Source organism: Coregonus clupeaformis, unplaced genomic scaffold (genome assembly GCF_020615455.1).
Source record: "Coregonus clupeaformis isolate EN_2021a unplaced genomic scaffold, ASM2061545v1 scaf4110, whole genome shotgun sequence".
Lineage (NCBI taxonomy): Eukaryota > Metazoa > Chordata > Actinopteri > Salmoniformes > Salmonidae > Coregonus > Coregonus clupeaformis.
In genome coordinates, this window is record NW_025537564.1 from 3,051 (window position 1) to 17,876 (window position 14,826).

A 14,826-nucleotide genomic window follows, 5' to 3' on the forward strand; every position below is an offset into this window, starting at 1 on the left:
ATAATATTCTACTAGCTAGTTACAGTGGGGAGAACAAGTATTTGATACACTGCCGATATTGCAGGTTTTCCTACTTACAAAGCATGTAGAGGTCTGTAATTTTTATCATAGGTACACTTCAACTGTGAGAGACGGAATCTAAAACAAAAATCCAAATACTAGTTACAGTATTTCACCCATTATAATATTCCACTAGCTAGTTATATCACCCATTATAATATTCCACTAGCTAGTTACAATATTTCACCCATTATAATATTCCACTAGCTAGTTATATCACCCATTATAATATTCCACTAGCTAGTTATATCACCCATTATAATATTCCACTAACTAGTTACAGTATTTCACCCATTATAATATTCCACTAGCTAGTTATATCACCCATTATAATATTCTACTAGCTAGTTATATCACTTATTATAATATTCCACTAGCTAGTTATATCACCCATTATAAATTCCACTAGCTAGTTATATCACCCATTATAATATTCCACTAGCTAGTTATATCACCCATTATAATATTCCAATAGTGAAGTAATACCGAATATAATATTCTACTAGCTAGTTATATCACCCATTAATATTCCACTAGCTAGTTATATCACCCAAGGTAATATCTCCACTAGGTATTATCACCTATTATAATATTCTACCAGCTAGTTATATCACCCATTATAATATTCTACTAGCTAGTTACAATATATCACCAAGGCAATATTCCACTAGCTAGTTATATCACCCCATTATAATATTCCAACTAGCTAGTTATATCGCATTATAATATTCCACTAGCTAGTTAAGGATGTCATCCATTATATTATTCTCAAGCTTAGTTAGAGAACACCATGATATAATATTCCAATGCATAATAGGTCACCCATTAGATTCTACTAGCTAGTTATATCACCCAATATAATATTCTACTAGCTAGTTTACAATATATCACCTATTAATATTCTACTAGCTAGTTATATCACATAATAATATTCATACTAGTTAAGTTAAGAATATATCACCTATTATAATATTCCACTAGCTATTTATATCACCCATTATAATATTCTACTAGCTAGTTATATTACCCATCAAAATATTCTACTAGCTAGTTACAATATATCACCTATTATAATATTCTACTAGCTAGTTATATCACCTATTATAATATTCTACTAGCTAGTTATATCACCCATTGTAATATTCCACTAGCTAGTTATATCACCCATTAATATTCCAACTAGCTAGTTATATCACCCATTAATATTCCACTAGCTTAGATTATATCACCCTATAATATTCCACTAGCTAGTTATATCAACCCATTATAATATTCCATAGCTAGTTATATCACCCATTATCATATTCTACTAGCTAGTTTTATCACCCATTGCAATATCTCTACTAGCTAGTTATATCACCCATATAATATTCTACTAGCTAGTTACAATATATCACCCAAATAATATTTCACTAGCTAGTTATGCTCACCCATTATAATATTCTACAAACGCTAGTTATATGTACCCATTATAATATCTCCACTAGATAGTTATATCACCCATTATAATATTCCACTAGCTAGTTATATCAGCCATTATAATATTCCACTAACTAGTTACAGTATTTCACCCATTATAATATTCCACTAGCTAGTTATATCACCCATTATAATATTCCACTAGCTAGTTACAATATTTCACCCATTATAATATTCCACTAGCTAGTTATATCACCCATTATAATATTCCACTAGCTAGTTATATCACCCATTATAATATTCCACTAACTAGTTACAGTGTTTCACCCATTATAATATTCCACTAGCTAGTTATATCACCCATTATAATATTCCACTAGCTAGCTATATCAGCCATTATAATATTCCACTAGCTAGTTACAGTATTTCACCCATTATAATATTTCACTAGCTAGTTATATCACCCATTGTAATATTCTACTAGCTAGTTATATCACTTATTATAATATTCCACTAGCTAGTTATATCACCCATTATAATATTCCACTAGCTAGTTATATCACCATTATAATATTCTACTAGCTAGTTATATCACCCATTATAATATTCCACTAGCTAGCTATATCACCTATTATAATATTCCACTAGCTAGTTATATCACCTATTATAATATTCTACTAGCTAGTTATATCACCCATTAAGTAATATTCCACTAGCTAGTTATATCACCCATTATAATATTCCCACTAAAGCGTTATATCACCATTATAATATTCTACTAGCTAGTTAAGCAAACCTATTATAATATTCCAATAGCTAGTTATATCACCCATATACAATATTTTAGCTAGTTATATCACCCATTATAATATTCCACTAGCTAGTTATATCACCTATTATAATATTCTACTAGCTAGTTACAATATATCACCTATTATAATATTCCACTAGCTATTTATATCAGCCATTATAATATTCCACTAACTAGTTACAGTATTTCACCCATTATAATATTCCACTAGCTAGTTATATCACCCATTATAATATTCCACTAGCTAGTTACAATATTTCACCCATTATAATATTCCACTAGCTAGTTATATCACCCATTATAATATTCCACTAGCTAGTTACAATATTTCTCACCCATTAATATTCCACTAGCCTAGTTATATCACCCATTATAATATTCCACTAGCTAGTTATATCACCCATTATAATATTCTCACCAACTAGTTACAGTGTTTCACCTATTATAATATTCCACTAGCTAGTTATATCACCCATTAATATTCCACTAGCTAGCGTATCAGCCATTATAATATTCCACTAGCCTCCACAGTAGTATCACCCATTATAATATTTCACTAGCTAGTTATATCACCCATTGTAATATTCTACTAGCTAGTTATATCACCTATTATAATATTCCACTAGCTAGTTATTTCACCCATTATAATATTCCACTAGCTAATTATATCACCCATTATAATATTCCACTAGCTAGTTATATCACCCATTATAATATTCCACTAACTAGTTACAGTGTTTCACCCATTATAATATTCCACTAGCTAGTTATATCACCCATTATAATATTCCACTAGCTAGCTACAGTGGGGAAAAAAAGTATTTAGTCAGACACCAATTGTTTAAGTTCTCCCACTTAAAAAGATGAGAGGCCTGTAATTTTCATCATAGGTACACGTCAACTATGACAGACAAATTGAGAAAAGAAATTCCAGAAAATCACATTGTATGATTTTTAATGAATTTATTTGCAAATTATGGTGGAAAATAAGTATTTGGTCACCTACAAACAAGCAAGATTTCTGGCTCTCACAGACCTGTAACTTCTTCTTTAAGAGGCTCCTCTGTCCTCCACTCGTTACCTGTATTAATGGCACCTGTTTGAACTTGTTATCCGTATAAAAGACACCTGTCCACAACCTCAAACAGTCACACACCAAACTCCACTATGGCCAAGACCAAAGAGCTGTCAAGGAGCTACCAGAAACAAAATTGTAGACCTGCACCAGGCTGGGAAGACTGAATCTGCAATAGGTAAGGCAGCTTGGTTTGAAGAAATCAACTGTGGGAGCAATTATTAGGAAATGGAAGACATACAAGACCACTGATAATCTCCCTCGATCTGGGGCTCCACGCAAGAGAGTGCTCACCCGTGGGGGTCAAAATGATCACAAGAACGGTGAGCAAAAATCCCAGAACCACATGGGGGACCTAGTGAATGACCTGCAGAGAGCTGGGACCAAAAGTAACAAAGCCTACCATCAGTAAAACTACGCCGCTATGGGACTCAAATCCTGCAGTCCCCCTGCTTTGAAAGCCAGTACATGTCCAGGCCCGTCTGAAGTTTGCTAGAGTGCCTTTGGATGATCCAGAAGAGGATTGGGAGAATGTCATATGGTCAGATGGAAACCAAAATAGAACTTTTTTGAGTAAAAACTCAACCCGTCGGTGTTTGGAGGACAAAGAATGCTGAGTTGCATCCAAAGAACACCATACCTACTGTGAAGCATGGGGGTGGAAACATCATGCTTTGGGGCTGTTTTTCTGCAAAGGGACCAGGACGACTGATCCGTGTAAAGGAAAGAATGAATGGGGCCATGTCATCTGAGATTTGAGTGAAAACCCTCCTTCCATCAGCAAGGGCATTGAAGATGAAACGTGGCTGGGTCTTTCAGCATGACAATGATCCCAAACACACCGCCCGGGCAACGAGGAGTGGCTTCGTAAGAAGCATTTCAGGTCCTGGAGTGGCTCTAGCCAGTCTCCAGATCTCAACCCCATAGATAATCTTTGGAGGGGGGAGTTGAAAGTCTGTGTTGCCCAGCGACAGCCCCAAAATATCACGGCTCTAGAGGAGTCTTTATGGAGGAATGGGCCAAAAATACCAGTAACAGTGTGTGAAAACCTTGTGAAGACTTACAGAAAACGTTTGACCTGTGTCATTGCCAACAAAGGGTATATAACAAAGTATTGAGAAACTTTTGTTATTGACCAAATACTTATTTTCCACCATAATTTGCAAATAAATTCATTAAAAATCCTACAATGTGATTTTCTGGATTTTTTTTCCTCATTTTGTCTGTCATAGTTGACGTGTACCTATGATGAAAATTACAGGCCTCTCTCATCTTTTTAAGTGGGAGAACTTGCACAATTGGTGGCTGACTAAATACTTTTTTCCCCACTGTATATCAGCCATTATAATATTCCACTAGCTAGTTACAGTATTTCACCCATTATAATATTTCACTAGCTAGTTATATCACCCATTGTAATATTCTACTAGCTAGTTATATCACTTATTATAATATTCCACTAGCTAGTTATATCACCCATTATAATATTCCACTAGCTAGTTATATCACCATTATAATATTCTACTAGCTAGTTATATCACCCATTATAATATTCCACTAGCTAGCTATATCACCTATTATAATATTCCACTAGCTAGTTATATCACCTATTATAATATTCTACTAGCTAGTTATATCACCCATTATAATATTCCACTAGCTAGTTATATCACCCATTATAATATTCCACTAGCTAGTTATATCACCCATTATAATATTCTACTAGCTAGTTACAATATATCACCTATTATAATATTCCACTAGCTAGTTATATCACCCATTATAATATTCTACAAGCTAGTTATATCACCCATTATAATATTCCACTAGCTAGTTATATCACCCATTATAATATTCTACTAGCTAGTTATATCACATATTATAATATTCTACTAGCTAGTTACAATATATCACCTATTATAATATTCCACTAGCTATTTATATCACCCATTATAATATTCTACTAGCTAGTTACAATATATCACCTATTATAATATTCTACTAGCTAGTTATATCACCTATTATAATATTCTACTAGCTAGTTATATCACCCATTGTAATATTCCACTAGCTAGTTATATCACCCATTATAATATTCCACTAGCTAGTTATATCACCCATTATAATATTCTACTAGCTAGTTACAATATATCACCTATTATAATATTATACTAGCTAGTTATATCACCTTTTATAATATTCTACTAGCTAGTTATATCACCCATTATAATATTCCTCTAGCTAGTTACAGTATTTCACCCATTATAATATTCCACTAGCTAGCTATATCAGCCATTATAATATTCCACTAGCTAGTTACAGTATTTCACCCATTATAATATTCCACTAGCTAGTTACAATATTTCACCCATTATAATATTCCACTAGCTAGTTATATCACCCATTATAATATTCCACTAGCTAGTTATATCACCCATTATAATATTCCACTAACTAGTTACAGTATTTCACCCATTATAATATTCCACTAGCTAGTTATATCACCCATTATAATATTCCACTAGCTAGTTATATCACCCATTATAATATTCCACTAGCTAGTTACATCACCTATTATAATATTCTACTAGCTAGTTATTTCACCCATTATAATATTCCACTTGCTAGTTATATCACCCATTATAATATTCCACTAGCTAGTTATATCAGCCATTATAATATTCCACTAGCTAGTTATATCACCCATTATAATATTCCACTAGCTAGATATATCACCCATTATAATATCCCATTAGCTAGTTATATCACCCATTATAATATTCCACTAGCTAGTTATATCACCCATTATAATATTCCACTAGCTAGTTATATCACCCATTATAATATTCCATTAGCTAGTTATATCATCCATTATAATATTCCACTAGCTAGTTATATCATCCATTATAATATTCCACTAGGTAGTTATATCACCCATTATAATATTCCACTAGCTAGTTATATCACCCATTATAATATTCCACTAGCTAGTTATATCACCCATTATAATATTCCACTAGCTAGTTATATCACCCGTTATAATATTCCACTAGCTAGTTATATCACCCATTATAATATTCCACTAGCTAGTTATATCACCCATTATAATATTCCACTAGCTAGTTATATCACCCATTATAATATTCTACTAGCTAGTTATTTCACCCATTATAATATTCCACTTGCTAGTTATTTCACCCATTATTAATATTCCACTTGCTAGTTATATCACCCATTATAATATTCTACTAGCTAGTTATTTCACCCATTATAATATTCCACTTGCTAGTTATTTCACCTATTATAATATTCCACTTGCTAGTTATATCACACATTATAATATTCTACTAGCTAGTTATTTCACCCATTATAATATTCCACTTGCTAGTTATATCACCCATTATAATATTCCACTAGCTAGTTATATCACCCATTATAATATTCTACTAGCTAGTTATTTCACCCATTATAATATTCCACTAGCTAGTTATATCACCCATTATAATATTCTACTAGCTAGTTATTTCACCCATTATAATATTCCACTTGCTAGTTATATCACCCATTAGAGATTATTCCACTAGCTAGTTATATCACCCATTATAATATTCCACTAGCTAGTTATATCACCCATTATAATATTCCACTAGCTAGATATATCACCCATTATAATATCCCATTAGCTAGTTATATCACCCATTATAATATTCCACTAGCTAGTTATATCACCCATTATAATATTCCACTAGCTAGTTATATCACCCATTATAATATTCCATTAGCTAGTTATATCACCCATTATAATATTCCACTAGCTAGTTATATCATCCATTATAATATTCCACTAGCTAGTTATATCACCCATTATAATATTCCACTAGCTAGTTATATCACCCATTATAATATTCCACTAGCTAGTTATATCACCCATTATAATATTCCACTAGCTAGTTATATCACCCATTATAATATTCCACTAGCTAGTTATATCACCCATTATAATATTCCACTAGCTAGTTATATCACCCATTATAATATTCTACTAGCTAGTTATTTCACCCATTATAATATTCCACTTGCTAGTTATTTTCACCCATTATAATATTCCACTTGCTAGTTATATCACCCATTATAATATTCTACTAGCTAGTTATTTCACCCATTATAATATTCCACTTGCTAGTTATTTCACCCATTATAATATTCCACTTGCTAGTTATATCACACATTATAATATTCTACTAGCTAGTTATTTCACCCATTATAATATTCCACTTGCTAGTTATATCACCCATTATAATATTCCACTAGCTAGTTATATCACCCATTATAATATTCTACTAGCTAGTTATTTCACCCATTATAATATTCCACTAGCTAGTTATATCACCCATTATAATATTCTACTAGCTAGTTATTTCACCCATTATAATATTCCACTTGCTAGTTATATCACCCATTATAATATTCCACTAGCTAGTTATATCACCCATTATAATATTCCCACTAGCTAAAGGTTATATCACCCATTATAATATTCCACTAGCTAGTTATATCACCCATTATAATATTCCACTAGCTAGTTATATCACCCATTATAATATTCCACTAGCTAGTTATATCACCCAATTATAATATTCACTTGCTAGTTATTTCACCCATTATAATATTCCACTTGCTAGTTATATCACCCATTATAATATTCTACTAGCTAGTTATTTCACCCATTATAATATTCCACTTGCTAGTTATTTCACCCATTATAATATTCCACTTGCTAGTTATATCACACATTATAATATTCTACTAGCTAGTTATTTCACCCATTATAATATTCCACTTGCTAGTTATATCACCCATTATAATATTCCACTAGCTAGTTATATCACCCATTATAATATTCTACTAGCTAGTTATTTCACCCATTATAATATTCCACTAGCTAGTTATATCACCCATTATAATATTCTACTAGCTAGTTATTTCACCCATTATAATATTCCACTTGCTAGTTATATCACCCATTATAATATTCCACTAGCTAGTTATATCACCAATTATAATATTCCACTAGCTAGTTATATCACCCATTATAATATTCCACTAGCTAGTTATATCACCCATTATAATATTCCACTAGCTAGTTATATCACCCATTATAATATTCTACTAGCTAGTTATTTCACCCATTATAATATTCCACTTGCTAGTTATTTCACCCATTATAATATTCCACTTGCTAGTTATATCACCCATTATAATATTCTACTAGCTAGTTATTTCACCCATTATAATATTCCACTTGCTAGTTATTTCACCCATTATAATATTCCACTTGCTAGTTATATCACCCATTATAATATTCTACTAGCTAGTTATTTCACCCATTATAATATTCCACTTGCTAGTTATATCACCCATTATAATATTCCACTAGCTAGTTATATCACCCATTATAATATTATACTAGCTAGTTATTTCACCCATTATAATATTCCACTTGCTAGTTATATCACCCATTATAATATTCCACTAGCTAGTTATATCACCCATTATAATATTCCACTAGCTAGTTATATCACCCATTATAATATTCCACTAGCTAGTTATATCACCCATTATAATATCCCATTAGCTAGTTATATCACCCATTATAATATTCCACTAGCTAGTTATATCATCCATTATAATATTCCACTAGCTAGTTATATCACCCATTATAATATCCCATTAGCTAGTTATATCACCCATTATAATATCCCATTAGCTAGTTATATCACCCATTATAATATTCCACTAGCTAGTTATATCACCCATTATAATATTCCACTAGCTAGTTATATCACCCATTATAATATTCCATTAGCTAGTTATATCACCCATTATAATATCCCATTAGCTAGTTATATCACCCATTATAATATTCCACTAGCTAGTTATATCACCCATTATAATATTCCACTAGCTAGTTATATCACCCATTATAATATTCCATTAGCTAGTTATATCACCCATTATAATATTCCACTAGCTAGTTATATCATCCATTATAATATTCCACTAGCTAGTTATATCACCCATTATAATATTCCACTAGCTAGTTATATCACCCATTATAATATTCCACTAGCTAGTTATATCACCCATTATAATATTCCACTAGCTAGTTACAGTATTTCACCCATTATAATATTCCACTAGCTAGTTACAATATTTCACCCATTATAATATTCCACTAGCTAGTTATATCACCCATTATAATATTCCACTAGCTAGTTATATCACATATTATAATATTCCACTAGCTAGTTATATCACCCATTATAATATTCCACTAGCTAGTTATATCACATATTATAATATTCTACTAGCTAGTTATATCACCCATTATAATATTCCACTAGCTAGTTATATCACCCATTATAATATTCCACTAGCTAGTTATATCACATATTATAATATTCCACTAGCTAGTTATATCACATATTATAATATTCCACTAGCTAGTTATATCACCCATTATAATATTCTACTAGCTAGTTATAGCACCCATTATAATATTCCACTAGCTAGTTATATCACCCATTATAATATTCCACTAGCTAGTTATATCACATATTATAATATTCCACTAGCTAGTTATATCACCCATTATAATATTCCACTAGCTAGTTATATCACATATTATAATATTCCACTAGCTAGTTATATCACCCATTATAATATTCCACTAGCTAGTTATATCACCCATTATAATATTCCACTAGCTAGTTATATCACATATTATAAAATTCCACTAGCTAGTTATATCACATATTATAATATTCCACTAGCTAGTTATATCACCCATTATAATATTCCACTAGCTAGTTATATCACATATTATAATATTCCACTAGCTAGTTATATCACCCATTATAATATTCCACTAGCTAGTTATATCACATATTATAATATTCCACTAGCTAGTTATATCACCCATTATAATATTCCACTAGCTAGTTATATCACCCATTATAATAATATTCCACTAGCTAGTTATATCACATATTATAATATTCCACTAGCTAGTTATATCACATATTATAATATTCCACTAGCTAGTTATATCACCCATTATAATATTCCACTAGCTAGTTATATCACATATTATAATATTCCACTAGCTAGTTATATCACCCATTATAATATTCTACTAGCTAGTTATAGCACCCATTATAATATTCCACTAGCTAGCTATATCACCCATTATAATATTCCACTAGCTAGTTATATCACCCATTATAATATTCCACTAGCTAGTTATATCACATATTATAATATTCCACTAGCTAGTTATATCACCCATTATAATATCCCATTAGCTAGTTATATCACCCATTATAATATTCTACTAGCTAGTTATAGCACCCATTATAATATTCCACTAGCTAGTTATATCACCCATTATAATATTCCACTAGCTAGTTATATCACATATTATAATATTCCACTAGCTAGTTATATCACCCATTCACTACTATTAACAGGGTGTCAGTTGACCTGGAGTGACTTGTCAGAGCCTGTTGTCAGGAGGGAGTCTTAACAGGGATGAGGGTTTTCTCTCTGAGAGGCAGGAGGGAGTCTTAACAGGGATGAGGGTTATCTCTCTGAGAGGCAGGAGGGAGTCTTAACAGGGATGAGGGTTATCTCTCTGAGAGGCTTATGTCTTCTTCAACTATTGTCACGGCTATTCCAGGAAACACAGATCTACGTCCCAAATGGCATCCTATTCCCAGAGGGCCCTGGTCAATAGTAGTGCACTATATAGGGAATGGGATGCCATTTGGGACGCAATGAAAGACTTCACACTCCTGATATTAATAGACAGACAGCTTGTGTTGTTGCTCACTGCTGCTGGACTTCCTGTTCCTGCTATGGGTGGGGCGTTGCTGGGCGGCAGGCAGGGGGGGGGAGGAACGGAGAGGGGGATGGGGAGTTGAGGATTGACGGGGGTAGCCCAATTCCCAACTCAGCAGGACTGTATACTGGAGACGCAGTTTGCCCAAATCTCTGACCTCAATCCGCAGGGCTGGACTGGACTGGAGCTGGGGGAGAGAGCCTGGGGTAGTCCCGTGTAGCTCAGTTGGTAGAGCATGGCGTTTGCAACGCCAGGGTTGTGGGTTCGTTTCCCACGGGGGACCAGTATGAAAACAAAAAATATGTATGCACTCAATAACTGTAAGTGGCTCTGGATAAGAGCGTCTGCTAAATGACTAAAATGTAAATGGCTATAGGTCTAGGGGAGAGGGACTGTGGCTGGGCTAGGTCAACATACTGATGGGGGAGAGGAGTTGGGCTGGGTCAGGCTGGAATGGGACTGGGGATGGGTACTGCAGTCCTGCTGCAGTCTCTGTCCCTTCTCTCTCCCCTGTCAGTCCCTCCTATCTCTCTCTCCTCTCTGCAGTAAAGGTCATATTCTCCCCTGTTAAACAAACCACGGCTGATTTGCTCTCTCTCTCTCTACTTCTCTACCTCTCCCTCTCTTTACCGTTCTGTCTTTCCCTCTCTCTCTCTCTACTATTTCTCTCTCTCCCTCCCTCCCTCACAGTCCCTCCCTCTCTCCCTCTCTAGCGGTCCTTCCCTCCCTCCCTCTCTGGCAGGCTCTCCCTCCCTCCCTCCCTCCCTCCCTCCCTCCCTCCCTCCCTCTCTCCCTCCCTCTCTAGCAGTCCTTCCCTCCCTCCCTCCCTCCCTCTCTGGCAGGCTCTCCCTCCCTCCCTCCCTCCCTCCCTCCCTCCCTCCTTTTCCCTGCCTCTTTCTGTCTCTCTCTGTGATTGGAACCTACTGCTGGACAGTCACAGACCCACAGGATGTATCTCAGTAATAACACACACAGGTAGAGACTGAGTTATAGAAAACATTGTCATATGTTTATTCATGTTTCACCACACAGACGGACAGACGGACAGACAGACAGACAGACAGACAGAGTAACAGACAGACAGCATAACATACAGACAGACAGACAGACTGACAGAGTAACAGACAGACTGACAGAGTAACAGACAGACTGACAGAGTAACAGACAGACAGACTGACAGAGTAACAGACAGACAGACTGACAGAGTAACAGACAGACAGACAGACAGACTGACAGAGTAACAGACAGACAGCATAACAGACAGACTGACAGTTCAGAACACAGTACAGACAGTATGGTCAGGTTACAACAGCCATCTAACAGGTCGCTAACAGAACAACTACCATCCAACAGAGTCTTCACTAAAACGCATCTGTTTTGTCACATTGACTTCAGTCTTACAGCCTGGATAGGGGGGGTCGGGGGGCACGTATCCTTTAGCTGTTCTTAAATGTGGTATTTTTGGCACATTCTTGTCATTAAATAGCTGGGAACTCTACAGAACAACAAAACAACAGTCCTTGTCCAGGAAATGCATTGGATTCAGCACTTGCGTTATACGTGGCTTTAAATACCAAGTGGTTTGAAGCAGCAATAGTGACATTGAGTTAGCCTGGTAACAGCAGGGCAGTTCAATGTAATCAAAACCAATAGAAACCATATGACAGAACATCCAATGAGTTCCAGTATCAACTACAGCATCAACACTGTATGTAGGAGATCCTCTGTGGGAGGGGGGGGGGGGGTACAGTCTCAGGCCTGTCCAGGTGGGTACAGTCTCAGGCCTGTCCAGGTGGGTACAGTCTCAGGCCTGTCCAGGTGGGTACAGTCTCAGGCCTGTCCAGGTGGGTACAGTCTCAGGCCTGTCCAGGTGTATTGCTCTGTATGAGTGTGTATTGAAGTGTATTAGTGTGTGTTGTAGAAAGGCAGTGTGGTAAAGGTCTGTGGGAGAACTCCTATCTGTAATGGTATGGGTGGAATAGGTCTGTGGGAGAACTCCTATCTGTAATGGTATGGGTGGTATAGGTCTGTGGGAGAACTCCTATCTGTAATGGTATGGGTGGTATAGGTCTGTGGGAGAACTCCTCCTGTGATAACAGCTGGAGAAGAACTGGCCACCCATACCATTACAGATAGAACTGTCATCACAGGAGAACAATGCAACGATGATGTTCCACCCTATAGATCACTGGTTCTAACCCCCTCTCTGTTCCACCCTATAGGTAATTGGTTCTAACCCCCTCTCTGTTTCCACCCTGTAGGTAATTGGTTCTAACCCCCTCTCTGTTTCCACCCTGTAGGTAATTGGTTCTAACCCCCTCTCTGTTTCCACCCTGTAGGTAATTGGTTCTAACCCCCTCTCTGTTCCACCCTATAGGTAATTGGTTCTAACCCCCTCTCTGTTCCACCCAATCAATCAATCAATCAATCAATCAATTTTATTTTATATAGCCCTTCTTACATCAGCTAATATCTCGAAGTGCTGTACAGAAACCCAGCCTAAAACCCCAAACAGCTAGTAATGCAGGTGTAGAAGCACGGTGGCTAGGAAAAACTCCTAGAAAGGCAAAACCTAGGAAGAAACCTAGAGAGGAACCAGGCTATGAGGGGTGGCTAGTCCTCTTCTGGCGTGCCGGGTGGAGATTATAACAGAACCATGCCAAGATGTTCAAAAATGTTCATAAGTGACAAGCATGGTCAAATAATAATCAGGAATAAATCTCAGTTGGCTTTTCATAGCCGATCATTAGAGTTTAAAACAGCAGGTCTGGGACAGGTAGGGGTTCCATAACCGCAGGCAGAACAGTTTAAACTGGAATAGCAGCAAGGCCAGGCGGACTGGGGACAGCAAGGAGTCACCACGGCCGGTAGTCCCGACGTATGGTCCTAGGGCTCAGGTCTCTCAGTTGGCTTTTCATAGCCGATCATTTAGAGTTACCCTATAGGTAATTGGTTCTAACCCCCTCTCTGTTTCCACCCTGTAGATAATTGGTTCTAACCCCCTCTCTGTTTCCACCCTGTAGGTAATTGGTTCTAACCCCCTCTCTGTTTCCACCCTGTAGGTAATTGGTTCTAACCCCCTCTCTGTTTCCACCCTGTAGGTAATTGGTTCTAACCCCCTCTCTGTTTCACCCTATAAGTCATTGGTTCTAACCCCCTCTCTGTTCCACCCTATAAGTCATTGGTTCTAACCCCCTCTCTGTTTCCACCCTGTAGGTAATTGGTTCTAACCCCCTCTCTGTTTCCACCCCCGGGTCTCTGCTGTCAATCAGCCTCTTAGAACCCCTTCTCTGTTCCATGATATAGGTCAGTGGTTACACCCTTCTGATATTTCCCTGTTCTCTGAATCCCCCCTTCCTCTCCCCCTCTCCTCCTCCTCCTCCTCTCCTGGTGTAAAGGAGCTCCATTATCAGGTTGTAAAAGGTCTATATTTTGGGTCAGATGGTTTCTAGTGGCGCCTGTATCAACATCCTATAGCTTTACAATCCTACTGGAGTTGGAGAATCTCTGGCTCAAGCTCTCATTCCTTACTCCGTTAGTCTGTCAGTCCCCCTGCCTGAG